Raw genomic sequence first — 22,253 nt, 5'->3', positions numbered from 1 at the left:
GGTTCCGCGAACGTGAGCTTATTTATGTCACAAATGAAATTACTTCGTGGACGAAGAATCGAAATGAATCGATTAATTGAATGGAAAGAACGATATTTAATTTTTCGGCTCGATGTCGAAATGGCTCGACCGTTGGGAAAATTCTCTTTTTTATTTATTTCCAATAGTATCCCCCACTGGTATCACGTCCTTTTTTGTCAGAAACAATAATTATAAAAGATGGCGCGACGGCTACGATGGCCGATGAACGATGAACGAATGGCCAGCCTCCGAACGCGTAATTAATCTTCGTTCGACGTTGTAATTGACCGTTGGAGGGGGGGGGGACAAGTACAGAGTGCAACAACAACCGGACGTCTCAAGTGTGATGTATTAACAAACGCAGAATGCATTAATAACTCGTACTGCGTTTCGGGAGCAATATTTTTTCCGCCATTTTTCCCACGCTCACCGGTCGCCTACATGGAAACTATGACTCCTGGTTCCGTTCTTGTTTCGTGCATTAAAACGAAAATGGTATTTTTTTTGAACGGAGTATTTTTATGGAACTTGTTTGGCGAGGAAGATGAACTTTCTAAAGAAACGTTCCCTCGGTTCTTTGGAAGAAGTTTTACGGAGAATCGACGGACGTCATTTAAATCTCGGAGGAATTCTTTATTAGTTTTGTGTGAATTGTCGTTAGCATTAATCGTCTGAGAAAATAAAAAAAAATCACATATATGCCCTAGAATATATTTGAAAGTTCCTTCAACTTTAGATCAGCATTTTATCTGAAATATTTATGTTTCATTCGGTAATAGTTTTGTTTATTGTTAAATTAGGGTGATGTTTATTCAAGAATTTGGTTTTGAAGGTAATATTATCAGACCAGGACTCTGAGATAATTTATATTCGAGCAGTTGAGGTATTTATCAAGTTGTGAGTAAAATGAAGATTTCATTCACTTAGCTTAAACTTTCTTGTTTCGTTCTACTTTACTTTGTCTGTTTACAATTGAGAACAAGTACTCGCCCCGAGGTAAACGCGGAAATCCATGATGAACAATGTAATGAAAGGTATAAATACTGTAGAACTGGAGAGGTCTGACAAAATAGTTGGATAAAATTGTGGGAACGCAGTGCGATATTAAATGCCTGGATCGGTAAGTGTAAATTTAGATAAATGAATTGAATATTAAATAAGTGGGGAATAGTGCGAATATTCAGTATACAAACATATGAAATAATCAAATATCGAGTGGACTATTCTTACAAGATTACCGATAATAGCGTAAAACTGGAACAAATAGAGGATAACAAAAGGGGTACCAAATACAAAGTGATTAAGAAAAAGATGAAGAATAGTATATCCAATCCAAAACAAAAAAGTAGTTCAAGAATGAATATTGTAATATTTTTAAGATTGTAATTAATAGTTATTTCAATCTTACAATTAATTTCAGTACTTAAGCGAATCCTTTGCACTGGACTGTTCCTTCTGAAGGGACAAACTCCACGAGAAATTAAGAAAATAGGTTAATAGCTTTATGCAATCAAGCAAGATTGCACGAAGAAAATATTACAAAAGGAAAACCATTTGAAACTATCAAATATTTCTACATTTAGATGCAACCTCTTTAAACAAACAATGATTCATAAATAAGTGAATGTATCAAGAAGGGTTCAATGTAAACGGTTTCACAGGGAATTACAAAAGAATTTCATTATAGTTTCTTTTCGTTAGAATACTACGTTAAGCCTGGAGAAGAAAATTTCGTCGAGCCGTGTAACAAGTTTTTTGCACCACGCACATTATTGTAACAAAGTTCCTCTCGTTTCACTAACGTGTATCACATGAGGTTCGCATCCGTGTAACGTGGCGGTAAGTTCCCTTAAACTACCCTATAATGCTCAGTATTATCAGAGGAACAGGATCAGTGTGTGCAAGAAAATGCAGCGGCGTAGAGAAAAATTCTGAAATTTTTGGCCACGTCTCGTAAAAGGCGTATTGAATTAAAAAGGAAGAAAACGCACGGAAACCTGAAACATGCGACCCCTTTTCAATTCTGTTCTATGGTATAAGCTTGTTTCGTTTATGTAGTACCACTCGGAATAAACGATCAAACAGAATGTACTCGACACTCGAGACTTTGAGCATTGTATTGGGTGCACTGGTGAATCATTTACTATTCCTTTAGGAAGGCAGCAGGACGATTTGTGTGTACGATATTTCCTCGACCTTTCGACAAAACGTTTTGGTGATGTAACACTGACTCTTGAGAGTCTCGGACATGAATACTGAATTCATCAAGCGATATTGTCAGCGATGCATCTAATATTTTCAGTGTAAGAATTTTATGAAACCATGAAAGAATTTTTAAACTGACCTCTGGGTAACTTGATTTATCGAATTATCCAGGAAACAAGAAAAGTCGATAAGAAGAACGAAAAGTTTAACGTCGATAAGTAGAAAGAAAACTTACGATATTAATTCCATCCATTATAGTCCACCTTAGGTAGCTTTCTTTATCGAGTAATCCCTATAGAATAATAGTAAAATAAAATTAATTTAAGTAGTATTAAAACATTTTGTGACAATAGTCGTATCCTCCCAAGTTTAAGTATCTCTATTTATCCAGAAATCCACTGAATTGGAATAATAACTAAATGATATTATATAAAAATAAAAAAAGTAATATAGCAACAAAACAAATTAAAATATATAAAAATATTCCCACGCACGCTAATCAACAACCAACCCCAGGCGAGCGCCACGAAAGCACGACCGGACCCCAACTAGGACACCGTAAAGCGATCGTAGATAAATCTCCAAGATCACGTGGAAGAGGACCTTGCTCTTCCCCGTTCCCCGTGCGCAACAGCCCCGGCCAACATCCCCACATGGGCAGAGATCCACCCTGCCAGATCAGCCAGAAAGGAAACACCGTGAACCGTCCAGGGGATTAATAGGTCGAGGAGAGAGCTAGCTAACTCTCTCGAGGGAGACCAGGGAAACGACGGCCCGAGGGAAATTTATTTCCGCTGCGCCCTGTCCGTCATAGATCACGATGAAATCGTCTGCGAAGATTTAAGTGGTCGACCTGTGGTTCGGTAGTCGCCTAACTCGATCAGGAATTTTCCCTTGAATTTCACACGGACTACAGTTCCCGATCAGCTGACAGGAAGGCCGAGACTCTCACGCTGGAGATGATCTCGATGACCACTCGGACGAGCTTAAAACGTTCTCCAAATTGACCTGTGGCTCTGTAGTCGCCTAACTCGGCCAGGAATTTTCCCTAAACCCTCGAAAACCATACTTGGGTTATGGTAACCCAGTCCGTCCGAAAGACATCTGGCATTTCTGAACGAAAAAGAGTGGGATATTAGGTATGTAGTGTTTTATCAACAGATTTGTGACTAAATTGCTGATATACTTGATATACAGGGTGTAACAAAAATTTGGTGGACCCTGAAATGGGAGACTCGTGAGGTCATATGAAACAAGTTTTTCCTTAGCAAAAATGTTATCCGAGGCTTCGTTAACGAGATATTAACGAAAAACTCCGACCAATCAGAGCGCGAGTCTGCCGGCCGAGTTCCCGCGGTAACGATGGCGACGCGCTACGATTGGTAGCCAACGTTACCGCGGGAACTCGGCCGGCAGACTCGCGCTCTGATTGGTCGGAGTTTTTCGTTAATATCTCGTTAACGAAGCCTTGGATAACATTTTTGCTAAGGAAAAACTCGTTTCAAATCACCTAACGAATCTCCCAGTATCAAGTCCTCCAACATTTTTGTTACACCCTGTATAACCAAAATAACAGTCTGGGTTACGGCAACCCATGATCTCGTCCAATCGATAGGATAATATAGTGTGGTCTTTGAGGGTTAAATTTCACAAAGACCACGGTGCTCGATCAGCTGACGAGAAAAGATCGAGATCCCTAACTCTCTGGAGGTGACCTCGATGACGACCCTGAACGAGCCTAAAACGTTCTCCAAGTCGAGCTGCCCCGATCGCAAAGATGAAACGAAGGACAAGGGTGGCCAGAAGCGGGGGGGGATTGACCTCATTGATTTTATCAGGCCAGGAAGTCCCTGAAAGAGCCCGATGGTACAAACTGGATTTTCCTCCCCCCTCCCCTAACCGTTCGAATTTATCTTTACGGCTGGGGATGCCGACCGGAATAAGATCTTTCGACGCGATCCCTTCGACGCCGGTAATATATTTCTTTTTTTTTTCCTCTCTTCTCCGAACCGGTTTCTCTCGAACGTCCGCGCCACCAGAAGGGGACGCAGGCGAGTACTAACCACCCGAGATATCGATTCTGTGGACCGATGGCGGAATCGTACGGCGCGCGATCGGTGATCTCGTTGACGATAGGATCGAAAGGCCGTCCCCATCGCGCCTGGGAAGTAGGTAACTATTGCTCCCGCGGTAAATTCGCGAGTGGAAACTATGGGACGGTTCGACGTCCCGGGATTTTGAAGATCGAGACGAATCAGGGGTGATCATCGAGAGAAAGGAAGTGAACACGGAAATGTTACGATCATGGAAAATTTAAGGTGATCGAAAGACATTGAGGTTCTTCTGCGGTGTTTATGTCCTCTTTTAGTGGATCAGCAAGTGGGAACCGTTAACACTAGAACTACCAGCATTAAATGTACACTAAATTAAATTGTGCAGTACAGTAATATAAATAATATATAGTATAGTTTAGCATAATATAGTATAACATAGTAAATTAAAGGTCAACATAAATGTTGCCAAAAGTACTATTATAATTTCGTAAATTGTAAAATAAGAAATATCTTATTTTACAAAGTTCTTATTTTTAAACTTCGAGGGGTGGTTTCACCCGTTAAAGTTGCGTCTCAGCCGATAAAAAAAAATAAGTATCCCTTATTTTTGACTGCTTAACAGACATACGAAGTTTCATAAAAATCGAAGGGGGACACGTCCATGCCTTCCCTTGTCAGAAACAAATTTAATAAATAATAAAATGCCGTCACCGTAGCGTTTATAGCATGACGCTCTCGTAAACACCGAAATCAGAAGTCTCTCTCTGCGTTCGACAGCAGTCAGGGAGCACGTTCAATTTTCATCAGGTGGATAGATAACGTTATCGTGGAACGCCACTGGCAATCGTGCCAGACATCGCGGCAGTGCATGATCGGCGACATAAACGACATGCTGCCCCCCCTCCCCCCCAGGTTAGAGGGAACATCCACCGTGGTCCCACCTCAGAGTGGACGACGGTGAAGTCGTAAAACACGCGGCATCACGTCGCGTATGAAGCTCTGCCGGAAACGTGCCCTTCCAGAGCTGTTTGCCTCAGTATTTCTCGTTCGGTACATCTGTCCCAAATGGGTTAAGAGCCGAGTGGTCGGTTCGCTACGACGTTTCCTGTTCCGTGGCACGACTTTGGACGATTCTAATAAAATCGAATACGATCGAAATTGTCTTCGATCGAGAAAGATTCGTTCGTTTTAACAGATTAAAAATATCGTTGATTGCGACGTTAATTTTCTACTATGTAACAGAAATAATTTTACCGATGAAATATTATGGTACTTTCGACTTTAATTATCTATCACGTAATTTGTCTAATCAATTTTTATGCTGGTAAAATTCACGTTCAGGGAATGTAGCGACGATGACCTTGACATATGTTTTGAAGGTTACTTGTGAGTAACCCCCAAGAAGTTTTAGCCGCCGCTGGTTTTTTATGAAAAAGTTATTAGCAAAAAAATGTTTGCTACATATACCAGTTATTTCAACCGGTTACTGTAACCAACTCCGATCAGTATAATGCTTCAGAGTTGGTTGGACACAGTTCGAGAGAAAAAAGTCATTCAGAGTTCATTGGAAACAGTTCAAGAAAAAACAGTCATTCGGAGTTGGTTAGAGACAGTTCAAGAAAAAGGTATTGCTGTTCTCTTAATAACTTTTTAATAAACATTTGATAACTGAGACTTTCTGAAGGTCACTTAGGAGGGTGACCTTGACAGCATATGTCAAGGTCATCGACTAACCAATGCTTATAATGTATATAAATCACTAGCGAATTGAATTATAGGATGAATAATTTCGCTCAACCTGGATATCCTTCTCTATAATGTGTACAGTTTCCTGTTTGCCTGTCAGCGATTTTGTCGTTTAAGGTTGACCAACGAAGAGTATAAATAAACGATTCGTTCTGTGCACACGAATTTTGAAAGAATTAAACATTCGATTGGTCGAACGCGATCGATCCTATTCCCCGCTGCTCTTCTGCCACGAGTCCCGCGTGTGCTTCATTCAGATAACACTTTAATTCAGATCGTTGAATTCGGTGCAATCTGGCCCCCAGCCTCGCGGCACCGAGAAACAAAAAGAGGGATGTTCCGCCTAAAAAAGACGGCGGAGCTTGTTACTCGATAAAAGCGTAGAGATAAAACGAGCGTATTTTATTCATTTCGGAAGCGTATGGCGAAGCATATTCAACGACAATACAAATTCCACGACCCACTTATTATAGACTTAATGCAAAATGTACAGTACCGTATAAAACGTCCCTTTTTAGATCCGTAAGAATAATGAGAGTGTAATACTGATGATAAATGTCTTTTCACGAACATATTAATTAATCTTACCAGCAAGTATACAGTATCACGAAATAAGTTTCTTTACTCCTTAAATCAGAAGGTGAAATGATAATATAATAAATGATGGTTGAAATCACATCAAAGTTAAATTATGGTAACTGATTTTGTAGATTACGAAATATCCTCCACAATTCTATGTTATATTTAATTTGTATTTACTATACATTTCCCATTTCTTTTTAGGAACACCTTGTTCAGTAACTTCATTTAGACATAGAACATTCATTTCATTGTTGGAAGTATCATTTCCACTACTATATCAAGAATAAATAATATTCCATTTTTTCTATTTATACGTTTAAGTTGCATACTAGGTGATTAGCAACTACGAATGTATTGTTTTCTTAGTCTGGATGTGTTCGGTTGATACAGATTGAACGATTTTGACTTTAATGTCAGATTTTGTCGCAAAATAAAATTCCTTTGACAAAGTTTAGTGTATTTGCAATTTGTTCTTGGGCTGTGACTGCCGAATCAGGTTGTACTTTCTCCTTTGTGGTTCGTGTTTTATGCATTCATATAGAAAATAATTAATCGGTATTATTACTTTGTTGAGTATTACATTACTTCTATCATAGGTAAGTCTTAAACAACCCCCAGCAGTGCCTCTTCTTGACACTGAACAGATGAAAATTGACTCGGAAACGCGTTTGCAAGGATGATCGAGAAACGGGATAGACGTCAGTCCCATATTTAATAATTCCCTGGATCAGTAACCGTATATGGAAACCGTGAACCGAGAGAAATCCTCTGTCGTCTGCCCTAAGATTCCGATATCTTCGATCAATATCCACCGTGATCGTATCAATCTCACGCGCGCATTTACCGATGCGAAACGATACGAACGTGTCAAAGCACAGGGAAAATCAAATTTTCCGGGAACATCGAAGGATCAATTCCTGCCAGCGATAAAGTACGTGTTACCTCCTTTTCCCTTTCGTCGCCTTTTGTTATACACCTTCGCGATCGAAATTTTTTTTCTCACCGAACTCACTCTAATATTCGTACTTTTCTTAAAATTTTCGACTGGACAAAATCGCGTAAATCTTTCCTCGTGTTCATTTTGCGTGTAAATGGAGTTACGAGGGGAATAATTTTAACTGGAGAACCTCTGTCGAGATTTAATTGACAGATTATTGTTTGATGAGAATTAATTTTTCTGCGGGGAATGATACTCGGAATAAATCATTAAGATTATTAGTTTTCGTGCGATTATTAATACGGAATTACTAATGCGAGTAGAACGTGTAGCGCGAGGAACACTTTTAGCCTGTTGTCCAATGAAAGGCGTTATAAACTATGAATACCTGTTAACTTAATGGAAAGTATAACGCCACAATTACAATTTTCCTGCCATATTTGTAAAATACTTCGAATCATATAATCGTTCTTCACATACTACCTATATACGGAGTTACAATAAGAATTATTACGAAATTCCGTTATAATTGGTGTGTCCAAAGTTATGTCTTTCAAATTCATATTATTCTTATCCTTAAATTCCGAAAACAAACTATAACCTACCAGACTAACTTTCTAATTAACAAAAATTAGAATGATCTCAATTCTTCAAATAACATAAACAGCTATACGAAACCACAAAATTCCCACGATTGAAATAACAATATTCCAAACGTTAAAAGCCCACTGAGGTCTATTAAATTCCACGAGCCCAATCAAAGGTTAATCAATTCCACCAAAACTGTCACAACCAATTTTTCACCTTCCATCGAAAGCCATGCAGAACACCCACAAATATTATTAAAAACTGAAGGGAAACACTAGAAACGCATCGTTCCCCCGACAATTCAATCGAATTCGATCGAACACACGGTCCACCGTTTCTGGTTCAGGGTTTCGTAACGTCGTTGCGTATTTTCCACCGTAGCCACCACCCCCCACCCCCACAAACTCGTAAACCGCCCGGGAGCCCTTCAATTATCTCGCACTCTTACGTAATCGCGGTATTTCCTTAATTACCCCATGGAGGGGAGGGAGAGGAGAGGGTGGATGTCTTACCAAGAGCAGAGGGCGACGTGGCCGGGTCACGTTGTGCTCGCGGTACAGGAAGCATGAGGCGGGAAACGTGAGCGCGCCAGCGGCGACGATGTAACCACTGAGGGCCACTACGATCCCCGTGGGTCCCTGGACTAAATAGATCACGGGCAGACGGATCAGGAGGCACCAAACCCCGCTGGACAGCAGCATGCACGAGACGGTCAGAAGGACCGTGCCACAGAAGAATAGGTAGAAGGTGACCGCCGCCTCTTGGAGATCCTGTACAGAGTAAAAGGTGGTACCTCTATTAGATTTTCGGTATATCTATTTGTTTCGTTATTTGGGGCTCGAAGTGCTAAACAGTGGCTACCCTGTATCTACAATGCAAACGAATCCTCTGAAGGTGCAAGATGCTATGGATCCATAGCTACAGTATGACTTGAAAGTTTGGGATCATTTGCTGTATTAATAGTCAAACTGGTGCCTACCTGTAGAAAGTGGTATCTATATCTGACTACAAGTAGATCTGGTTATTATGATCTAGGACTCAAAGTGTTAACTTATATCTAGAATGCAAATGAACCTTTTGAAGGTGCAAGAAGCTATGAATTCATAACTACACTAGGACTTGAAAATTTGGGATCACTTACTGCATGAATAGTCAAACTGGTGTCTACCTGTAGAAAGTGGTATCTATATTTGATTACAAGTGGATCTATTCATTTTGAGGTAGGGCTCAAAGTGTTAACCTTTATCTAGAATGCAGACGAATCATCTGAAGGTGCAAGAAGCTATGGATTAATAGCTACACTACGACTTGAAAATTTGAGATCATTTATTGTATTAACAGTTAAGCTAGTACCTGTAGAAAGTAGTACCTTATGTAGGAGCGTTGGAAAAATGAGAGGGCCCAAGCGGGATTCGAACTCACGACCCCTGGCGCCGAAAGCAGAGATTCTACCCACTGCTCTACGGAACCCTCCTATTTTCCAAAGATGTTATTTGCTCCTCTGTTGGGTATAGAGTTCCCGATCCCACACTTATATTTCATTCCAAGTATATCTACTTATTCTGTTATATAGCATTCGAAGTGTTAACCAGTGGCTACTTGTATCTACAATTCAAAGGAATCCTCTAAAGGTGCAAGAAACTATAGAGAACTATTGCTGGATTACAACTCGAAACTTTGAGATCAGTTACCACTATCTGAAAAATAGTGGTACCTGTATTCGATTCTACGTGCATCTACTAATTTCGTAGTGTGGAGCTCGGAGTGTAAATTAGTAGCTACTTATATTGAAAATGCAACCTAATCTTCTAACCGTGCAAGAAACTATAGGAGCCCCATAGCTATACTACGACTTGGAAGTTTGGGATTACTTACTGTATGAATAGTCAAGCTGGTACCTCTAAAAGGTGGTACCCATCTTTGATTACAAGTGAATCTACTTATTCTCATGTGTGGCATTCAAACTGTTAATTTCTATCTAAAACACAAACGAATCCCCTAAATGTGCAAAAAGCCATGGATATCATAGCTATGCTGTATCAATAAAAATTTCAGGATCATTTATTGTATATCTTTCCTCAGTTTTCCTCGAGATTGGGTTTCTTAAAATAATAGATTTCTCTTTTCTTGTTCTGCATGCTCATTGTCGAACATCGAAAACCAGCGACAGGAGCTGCAAATGACTGATACTTAAAGTGATTCACCCAAATCGTTAACGCAGTGATAGCTCGTGTTACGACTCATGTCCACGAGTGGTCATTCGATCCTTAACGTGTTAATACGATCTCATATTGATGGTACAGTCGACGATAATGATATGATGACCCAGTAAACTCAACGAGGTTGTAAATAAGAAGTATCGTTTCGGTTTAATGAGCTCGTCAGTGATTATTGGGTTAGCTATAATGAAGTTATCTAGGATCTCTTTAAACATACAGATATTCTATAAATATAATTATAAATATTACGATTACTATTGTAAATTCCATAATCTTTTAACTGTAGAACATTCGACACAATTGAACTCAATGACAATCGCTGTTTAATCCTGTTAGGTTATTCGGTCCTGGTACATGAAAACAAAAATAAAATCATGCCACAGACACTATGATTACTGACCAGTATTATTCAAGTAAACTTACTTGACTACATTAGAGTAACACTCTTCCGTTTCCAGCCTTTTCAACCACACAGCGTATAAACAACGCTTATGAAAACCGAAGATCCCAACGAATTCCAACATTCCCAATTGTCCCCTGGGCGAAAAAATCTAATCCTCTCTGGCCATCCACACCAGGAACTGCACATCGAACTTTGGGTAGCGAACACGGAATGAGTTTTTGATTGGACGAATCGCGGCGAAGTGGTCCAGGATCGTGTTAATGGGAGTTTGGTTGCCAATAATCGATCGCGTTTTAGTTACATTAGCGTGGACCGTGGGTGTTAGAGTGTATTGTAACGCATGGACGTGTGTAATGTTGCGTAATTAATGAAATCTAGATGACGTTACTATGTACCCTCGCGCTCATATACACATGATAGTTTATCCCCCAATTACACGATTCCTACCAATTATTGTACAAGAAACCTCGATCTCCTCGAACCCTGTATAAAAACAGAGAAAGGAAATAAAAGTCGATCATTATCAGGCGATAGTTCCCCCGTCCGTGGACGGGTCCCTATGCAATTCAAAGAAGGGAAATCGATGGAACCGGATGCAGATAAGTCCGATCTTTCCAAGCCGGTACTTTAACGAACTCATAATAACCCCGGAGACTTGCGTAAGAATAAAAGGGAACAGTGGTGAGGGAGGGGTGGGGGGAAGGGGGGCGAGGGTGAGGATGAGAGAGGCTCGCTGGGAAATTTTCATTTCGCCCGGAAAGTTTCTCGCGGCCCATTGAAAGTTTAAGGAGCTTTCGCGGGACGGCGACTCCGCGGTGGCGTATGTTAATTTATGTGCGAACTGCATTACGACGCCCGGTAACGTATTCAGTATTCACCTGGCGCTGGATTTCGGTCTATCTATCTCCGAATCTACGATCCTTCTCGACTGAATTCCCTGGCCCACCGCTGTATTATACACCGGGCTTGGAAGAAAGCGGCGGCGATTCGTGACACAGTCAACGTCTCGGTACGGTGTATGTTTAAGAAAGGGAATATTATTAAAACCTGGATCTCCTTATCTAAGCAAAAATTTGGAAGGAATTGTTGGTGGGAATGTATTGGGTTTGGGGGAGAAATTATTGAACGTTGTACAGTAATACCTCGCTAGTGGTCCGTTATAAGAGTTTGAAGTTGTATGGTAATAAAGTTTTCTGTCAGTCCTTCGATTTTAAGAACTTGAGGATTTTATAGTACTTCGTAATAGGAGAAACTTGGACGTATGCAGTAAGACCTCACTATTAGTCCATCGATTACAAGAATTTTAAATTGTATGATAATAGACTTTCCTGTCAGTCCTTCCATTGTAAAAACTTGAGAATTATACGGTAATTTGTAATAGGAGAAACTGGGACATTGTACAGTAATACCTCACTACTAGTCCATCGATTACAAGAATTTCAAGTTGCATGGTAATAAAGTTTTTTGTCAGTCCATCGATTGTAAGAACTTGAGGATTATATTGTACTTCGTAATAGGAGAAACTTGGACGTTGTGCAGTAACACCTCACTACTAGTCCATCGATTAGAAGAACATGAAGTTTGATACTACCAATTTCCTAGCAGTGCGAGGATTAAAAGAATAACGTGATGACTATATAATATTACCTTCAAGGCTATCAGTTATCAGAGGAACTAGAAGGTTACATATACAGTAATAACTCATTACTAGTCTATCTTTTCCAGTTTCAAGATCTCGTCAAATCGTTCAAACCAGAGAGTTTGAGTATCTTACACGAATATCATCGTTGATACCAGACAAAATCCAAGTTGAAACTCCTCATTTCGGTAGTTTCAAAAATCGATTAAAAGTATACCCGTGAAATCCATGGATTTCAAGAACCCAAAGCTCCTCCAATTAAAAGTTTTCCAAGTGAATATGTATTACAGGCACTGAAGATTTCTTAACTTGGTAAAAATTACACACAACCCGAGTATCTATATTTTGCATTATTAAACACACCAAATCTTCCGCGTCAATTTTATACATTATCCATCAAACTCCTTTTAGAGCTCGAAAATTCGGAATCCTACAATCCTAGACCGCCTGCAGATTCTCCCACAGTGATGGCCGCGTGTACAACCATCGCTGAATGTACGATGGGAACCGTTATGTTGCGTTTATGGATGTTTGACATTGATTTCGATTCGGTCGAATTAGATTAGCCAGAGGAGGGATCGTGAGAAGCGTGGATGCATTCGCCTCCTCCTCGGTTCCTACGTCCGGGGTGGGAACGTCCGTGTATCCTGCAGCTATAGCTCTTCCATCGTCAAATATTTACAGGACGGTAAGCACAAGATTTACGTTCCACCTATTACAGTTCTACTTACCCTAGCGTAACTCAACTAATAAAGCGAATCGATTGCAACTGCGACGAACGTACGTGATTTTTGGGGTCCGTGCGTAGTTGAAGCAACGATCAAAGCGATATATTGGAGCTTGAGGAAAGAACGTTTAACGTTTAAATATCCGACCAACGTAAAACTTTTAAAAGCTTGCATTTCCTTTGTTTAATAAATGATGAACTGTAGAAGCTACGACTTACCATAGTGCGATAGAACCTTCGATTATTTGAACAGTGCTTTTTTTTTTAGCAACGTTTGTTCTAGTGCTTGATTGACGGAATAATGATGTCCAATTCTTAGAACATCTATGTTACATATTTTAGGATAGAATGTGATATAATGATTTTAATCTTAAATACACTAAATAATATATTTATTAACAATCTCTATTGATTATACACTGCGTGATTAACTATGCGTGATTATATAACTATAAAACCACCCTATAATTTTCAATTCTTATGTATTTTGGTTAAAATAAAAATAAACCAAATATGCGATGTCTGAAATCGTCTTGGAAAATAAAGTTTTTCCAGAAACAAATAGATTGTATTCCACAGAAAAAAGGTGGTTTTTCTTTTTATTTTAACCAGAGTACATAAGGATTGAAAATTTTAGGGTAGTTTTATAGTTATGCCATGCAGTGTGTAGACAATAAATAAATAGTTCCCGGATGGTTTGGAGCAATATATAATGTGAAAAAAATACTTGAACAGTAGAATAGAAAGTACAAAGGTACATCATCGTCTAATCAGTTCATATAATCGAGGTTTCAGTGTATTTTATACTTCTACTAGACCTATTCAGCACGTCTGACCAGTAATGACCCATTTTACTTGTTCGCAACATTAACAGCTTATTCCTATTTACGTGACCATTAACGACCCATTTTACTCGTGTATAACCATTGGCGACGTATTTCTACGCGTTGCACAAGTAATGATTTATTCTACTTGTTTGATCAGTAACGACCTATTTTACTTCTATGACCATTAACTACTATCTTATTTGTCTTATCATGGGAGCACCATGCTGCTTGTCTGACTATTATCAGCGGACAACGTCCCATTACGCTTGTGGTTACCAGTACACGACGAACTCATGAATTTCCTCAAAATCTATTCTATTTAATATTAAATAATCTCCACAAAATAATATATGCTTCTGCGTAGGTGAAAATAGTACAATAACTATATCAAACGAAAGATGATCACTTTTACCATAAATTTCCTTGAAATTCATGAATTTCCGTCGAACTCAAAAATCCTCGTGTCCAGACGAGTGAAATCGATGCAACGGTAGAATTCTTCCCCGTGACCGCGATCGATGGATCCGTGGGGGGGGGGCTAACGAGCCAAACTGATAAGGCCGGTTTTATAGCCGAACGATCAAGTGCGGAAGCCCCTTTTGCGAGGGATGCTCAGACTGAACGCAGCATCCAATTATAGTGCGCGCATGGCGTATCTGCCGTTCGGCGGGTTGGCTTTGTCGCGCGAAATTATCCCGCGGGTAGCGGGCGCCCATTAATTATTAATTACGAGAAAGTTATCGAACCCTAATTGCCAGTCGGTGAGTACACGAGTAATAAAAACAGAGGCGTATAGCTTCTTGACTTCCGGTCTCCGTGAACACCGTTTTGAAGCATCTCATTATGAAAATAAATTTTACAAATTGTTAATGAATAAGAGAAGAAATTTGTTTCGTAATTAACACTTACGGAGTTGGTCATTTTACCTCAAGATACCATCTCAATCACTAACAAGGGAAGCCCCTTCGATTTTGATGAAACTTCGTATGTCTGTTAAGCAGTCAAAAATAAGGGATACGTATTTTTTTTTATTGACTGAGACACGACCTTAAGGGGTGAAACCATCCCTCGAAGTTTCGATCCGAAATTATTTTATTACATACAAATTATGTTTTGGACAATTTGTTAGTACCATATTATTTCACATAATAATCCGCAAATCTCGTCGATTAGAAGTTTTCATGTATCTCCTCTGGTTTTCGAGACCATGTTGACGTATAACAAGATATTCTTATAACACGGTTTAGCAATATTCTTACAACTTCGACAACCTTCATATAGAACAAATGTTTTAACACACTGTTTTGATTGACATAAACAGGGAATTCCCCTTGTATGCACAATAATTACCATGTTATAAGAGGGTCGAGTAAAAAAATAATTTTATGAAAAATGAGAACTCTAATTTCTTTGACCATAAAAATGATAATAATACTGTTCAGGAATTCTTTCCTCCTTGTTCACTGTCTCACTTTATCTCCGAAAATAGATCAAGAATACATATGTTCCCATGACTATTCTACAACAAGCGAATAATAGATGTTACAAACGTTTATTCCGTTTGATGGGATATACTTTTTGTCGAGTAGAAGATTGTACACACGGCTGTTAATTCAGGTCGATTAATAATTGTCAGCGTTACAACGACGTCGACTGTTATTATATTCCCTTTCCCGTCTTCATCTTTGCCAGAGGATGTTATTGTTATTGCGGGCGCGGTATAACCGCGCGCGATATTATGCAGTCCTCGTATACGCGTGTGTATAGATATGTATATCACGGTGTATTAAGCGTGCAACGTCGCATCCCTGTTCGGGAGCACGCTTTATTCGATGTGGGATGTCGCAAGACGCTCCCGAAATTCCAACGGGACGCAAGAAAACTGCCAACCGACGACCCGTTCAATTACGATACATCTGGTGTTTTCGCCTCTCCTCGAGGAGCCCCGCGGAGTTGTCGACTCGCTGATATTCATTTCCCGCCAAAATGGAACTGTTCATTGGGCTCGGAACGACTAGCTAACCTGGCCAATTGAGATCTTAAAGGTTCTGAAACGTTTCTATGCTCGTTGCCGTCGTGAAAGTGAGTGGAAGTAACGATCGTTTTAGTGAAATGTTTTTGTAAAGGGGAGTTAAATTATTTCGTAGGCTTCGGAGTGTTTGCATGATTATAATTTTGTATGGAATCTATTCTTGGATAATATTCACCTTGGTAAGTACTACTGGATGACATCAGTTAAAGCATTTATGAAAATTTATTCATTGGTAGCTAGAATAATACACTGGGTACATGCAATAAAGTAATGGCAGTGTTTCTGACGAGAATTTTCCATGATATCGATCATAATTATTTACTCGACAGTGTTCTTTTGATTTTCGATTACTTTTTACCGTTTTTCTGGTGACAGTTAGATTTTACGTCAACAACCATTTAACTCTTTAAGACAGCCATTATTTTATATTAAGTGCATGTATCAATAAGCAATGCATTATTGTTTCGTAGATTAAGTACTTATTCTAAAGTAAATGAGCAATCTATCCTATTACAACAGTAATCAGTACTATCCCCAACATCCATAAAAAAACAAACTGAATTGTACACACAAATGTATATTCTGGAAATGACAAACTCTCGCAGGAAAATAAGGAATGCTACCTTAACCTTTAGAGGACGTGGAGATTTTTCCATGACCTTTTATATTTTCGATTTTAAACTGTTATACATTTATCAGTGTCATCGAAAAATAAACGACACATCTAAAGCCTAAAAATATGCTTCCCGTCGTCTACGAGTTAATTGAACAATATCTGAGAATCTAGAATTTGAAAATTAAATTCTATCACCATTGGTTTCTACGAGAAAAAAAATCAACAAATTAAATTTCGTTCACCTGAATTTATAAAATCGACCACTGTGCACCGATTTCTGGAGACAGGGGGTTGGTAACATTCCGAAAGTCAGAATCGCCGTGTAAATATCTCGCTGACGTAACCGGTTTCGAGGAGCCGAAAACACTCTCAGCGGCGAGCGGAACACGCGTAATGGGGCCATTGGCGGGGAGCGCGTCACACAGAGCCACGATGTCGACGTACGTGACGATAAGTAACAACCCTAATATTTGGCGATCGCTCTCCCGAGCCCATTCACGTCAGACACAGCCGATTCTGTTCTTTTAATGAGACCGTCCTGGTGAGTGTACAGGGTGACTCAAAAATGGTACCATGAACGAATAATGCTTTCGAATTTTATTTGCGTCTGTAGAGTTGTAAATTCTTTAATTATTCGTACCTTACTGTTTTACGCATTTATTTGAGGACATTTTTGAAGACGTTTCATTTGACATGGGATCCGATTAAATACAGAAGATGGTCCGTTTTATAGGGTAATTTAATTGTAACCTTAACTTATTATAATAATTTTGTAATAAATGATGTTGACCCTTAGATAAATGATTAGTAAATGTCACTAAGTATATTGCATTTATGTATTATGTTCAATAAATTTGATATCACTCTATTTTTATTATTATCTGACAAGTACCAATATTGAATTTTATTATTCTTCACTTTATTCCTGAGTACGCGTAAGTTACGTGCCTCTTTTTTATTTGAACGACTAAAATTAAATATTGTCGATACCTGTAGAATTATAAACTGTCCATTCACTCGCATCTATTATTTTAACTGTTTATTTAAGTGTATTTTTGTAGGTGCTTCCTTCGTACGAGAATTTAACTAGAATTAGAGAAACGTATTTTTGTAAATATTAGATGTCAATCGTATTTTTACAAGTAAAACTGGAACGTCAGATAAAACTTTCAGTAATATTAGTTCGACGTTGGTCGCAGATGTCCAATATGGCGACGATTGATAACGCATCGAATATTCCTGGCTGATCATTTTCAAAACGTTCTGTAGATTATCCTATAAATCTTGTTTCCTCAGAAACGCGAAAATGACTTCGTATTCCCATTCATACCGATCGATTTATTCAAGTTATTTTTCGATAATTGGTGATCGAAAATTCCAACATGCGACATGACTCCGTTTTTATTAACTGTACATTGTCGAAACGTGTCCTCAATATTTCAGTGCTGACTACGGAGGCAGAGAATTTTTTGGAAATTTTTATCAATGGCTCCAGTGCTGGCGTCAATTAAAATTGCTGTTTCGGTGCTTCGTCTATGAAAAATGTACAAAAAGGTGGCCGATTGAAAAATAAAAAGTGAGCAACTTTTCGAGCATCCATAAAATTTTTAAGTCAGTGTAATGATTTCTAGTGTCTATTACTGACAGCCACTAATCTGATAATAACAAAAATCATCGTAAAACATTCCCGAATAAAATATTTCATCAATATCAGACCACACAGCACATGATTAAAATTATGCTTGTGATCTAAATATAATAGAAATGTCAATTAATTATTCCGGAAATAATTATTTTTTCATTATCAAATAAAACGCTTCGATTTACTTGCAAAAATGAAGGAAATAATCTTTATTTCCAGCAAGAGTCACTATGTTAAACGTGTATTGAGGCTGTTCAACGAGCCAAGAATGTAAAATTCAATTAATTTGTATTATTCTAAAGAGAACTGTTATAGCGTAATTCGTCTCGCTAAATTACTGTAAGCGTGAATCCTTCAACCACCTCCGGATGACTCGACTCCGTCGTTAGCCAAATATTTGCCTAGCGGATCCCCTTGCGCCTTTATTAAAACACCGCCGCCCGTAACAGCTGGTTAATGGATTTATTTTAATTATCTAATTTCTGAGCACGCAGTCGGGCCAATCCACTCAACTTAAAGCTCGATTGTCCCGAACGAGGCCAGTGGGCGCTCGTACAAAAACTGTTAGCGAAACTATTAATAAAATCGTGTTCCCGCCGCTTGGGAACAAAATATGAAAATTGTTCGTCTAATATCGGTCGAAATTAAAAGCGTTAAAGCATCGTACTGATAGTAGGTCCGTATTGAAACAAACTAATCAAAATAGCTAATACAATTATAGGGAAACTACTAATATCATGGAAAGGCATTGATCGTAAACCTTTTCTGCTTCGAATAACGTAATATACGTATAGATAACTTTACTTATTTCAAAAAATTCAAACAGTTCAAGTATGTCAAAAAAGTTCAAATATTTCGAAGAAGGTAAAGTATTTCAACTATTTCAAAAGAGTTAAAGTATTTCAAGTATTTCAAAGAAATTCGTGATTTAAAAAAAGTTCAAGTATTTCAAAAAATTTCAACTACTTCAAAAAAGTTAAAAAAATTCAAAGACTCACATTTGTTGCAGCAACTGAAGAACGATCTATGTGTCATGCATGACAGTACCGAATTCTATAAAGAATAATCAAAATTTTGTGACAACTAACTTCCGAATGAATATATTCCTCAGAAACACTTTCGATAATCCTTACGAAACATCACACAAAACCTATTCATCCAGAAGAATTCCAAAAAGATTCGATCAAAGAATAGCGTGACTGTATCGAAAATAGCATCGATTAATAAAAATCATTCGCAACCCACGCACGGTTCGTACCCTCTACAAATACACCGAACCATCCCTATCGATCATCCCCATTCTTATCATCCCCCTCGGGAAGCAAAACACATGTACGGCATCCAGAAAAAGAATATCCCCGTATCACAAGAGGAAAGCTTGATTTCGCCTCGTATTCACAAAACTACACGCATAAATAAAAACGAATCGCACCCCTATAGAAGAAAGGAATAAAGAATGAAAGAATCAATCAGCGTCTCGAATCAACGTCGATCAGTGTCGCCAGAAGGGTATGGGACACGATTCAGGAATTCAACGAGCACAGTTTTCTCATCGATCACCGAAGACAAACTCGAAAACGTCTAAATACCGTTCGGTGGGCTCGTTTCGAAAAGATAAGATCGCGGCCCGATGAAAGCAACCACCAGCGCCACACGGGGTGGATGGTTCGAATGACGAACGAGGGGTTGCTTCGGGGGTGGGGTGACGATTAACGAACGATTATTAAAGCTTGGCCCCTTATCGCGGTAATTGCGTGGAATAAATCCAGGTAGCGAACCAACGAGGACGTCGTCGTCGACGTCGACGACGTCGTGGCAATTTTCTGGCTCGACGAGCGTCCGGATGACGATACTCCTTTTCACCCCTCACCCCTTCCCTTCGCCCCCTACCCACGTAACCACGACTATCTCTTTAGCCGACACGCGATACGATAATCTTTTTACCGGGACCGACCGTTAATCGCCGATCGATTTTGCACCCTCGATAGTGGGGAAGCACATCCCCACCCGGGATAGGGGGTGGTTCTGCAACGAAATTGCCGGCAGTCACGTGGATAGGACACATAGAGCGTCGAGGGGGTTGTAAATAGATTCGACAAGCTCCTTCGTAAGTTCGACGGGTTTTTTGCGGGACTGGGTTGGTTTTGTCAACAACGGTGAGCGATGCTGACAGAGGTTGTTCCGAGTTTTGTTGCGCTCGACCCCAAGGGGAGGGGGTGGCTTGTTCTCTCGTGGACTTGTAGAGCTTTATACACCTGTTTCTTTGTTTTCTAGTGATTTTTATTTGGCTGAGTATCGTGTATGGCTTACTTTTTGGCTTGTTCCGTGGATTCGAGGTTCTTGGGAGATTGTTTTTTAGTTTTATTACTGGCCACTTTGAGGGTTAAACAGTAACTGGAATGAGGAACCTATTTACAGTGACTCAGAAATATGTTCAGAGAAGACTGTCTCCCATATCATTATCAAACTGCGAATTTTATTTCAAAATTAAGATGAATCTATCACAAATTAATGATAAAAACAGTTACTGAAAAATAAAAATTTGTTTACAAATTTGTACATTTAATTGTTATTTCGAAAGCATGTGAACGAATGTATCTTATTACTTGAAGGTGTTTAAATGCACTTTGAACACATTTAAATGAAATAATTAATAGACAATATTCCGTGTAAACATTAAAACCTGGTCACTGTTTAGTGGTTTATGAGAAAATAAAAATTAATCACTTGTTACGAATCATTCATAACGAAAATTACTGTTTCACAATTTCAATGCAATCATTTTACAGTCTATAATGTTCTGTATCTGTTATTCCCACTCGTACTATTAAATAACGAAATAATTTATTTGATTATCAACTACCTGTCTACAATTTATAATTACCATTACTTACATAAAATTATTTTACCACCACTAACTGCTCTTTTATTATTACCCGACAATTCATCATCCTAGCATGTAATTCATTTCATTTCCGTTCGAATGAACAATGATAACGGCTATTCCGTCGTACAGAACAATGAAAAAGGGGTCGTGTAAGATAGGTCAATCATATCGAGCGTAGAGGCTCGTCCAAAAATCACCGAACCCGAACGCAACCTGTCCAACCGCCGGTGAAATTAATTAATTAAACGCTCATGAAGTCATTCGCAGCCGTTATATTGTAATTTTTCCGCTCCCCCTTCGCTTCCACCCTGGAACAATGCACCGCAACCGTCCCCCCCCCCTTCGCCCCTCGCGGCCAATAACAATGGCCGATCGTTCACCGGTTCAGCGTACCATTCGCGGGGCAACAATCAATCTTGTCAGATGGATCGTCTCATTGTCTAATAACAATCATTTACGCCGGGGGACGCGATTAATCAGCGGCTTAATAATCCCGCAAACACGACTACATCGATCCGAAATCATTAGCGGTGCGCGCGCGACGAGGGTTGGGGTCTGAATTCCGTTTAAACATTCATTCGTCTCCGCGCAAACGAACTAATATGGTGTGTTCCTGATATGTGGCCAGAGTACCACGCCGCTACGGTATGCGTTTACTCTCCCGAGGGATAGTAATTCTTATGGAAAATGGCGCAATCGTCGAATTAGTCGCGACCTGTCGGCACCGTTTTAGTCAAATTGTGACGGAACCGTCTGACTACCGATTGTTGCAGTCAACGAAAACCTTTATCTTCGATTATTCCAGTCAACGAAAGCCTTCATCTTCGATTGTTTCAGTCAACGAAAGTATTCATCTTCAATCTTTTAAAAGATTTGGAACGTCCTTCTTCGAACAAATTTTGATAGTTATTCTTCAAAAGATTTTTGATCTTCTTCTTCGAAAGATTTTTTATCGTTCTTCTTCGAAAGATTTGTGATAGTTCTTTTTCCAAAGATTTTCAATCGTTCGTCTTCGAAAGATCTGTGATAGTTCTTCAAAAGATTTTCAATCGTTTTTCTTTAAAAGGTTTGTAGTCGTTCTTCTTCGAAAGATTTTCGAACATTCTTCTTGGTAAGATTATTTATCAT

The sequence above is a fragment of the Dufourea novaeangliae genome, unplaced genomic scaffold (genome assembly GCF_001272555.1).
Source record: "Dufourea novaeangliae isolate 0120121106 unplaced genomic scaffold, ASM127255v1 scaffold8, whole genome shotgun sequence".
NCBI lineage: Eukaryota > Metazoa > Arthropoda > Insecta > Hymenoptera > Halictidae > Dufourea > Dufourea novaeangliae.
Note: the sequence above shows the minus strand (reverse complement) of the source record.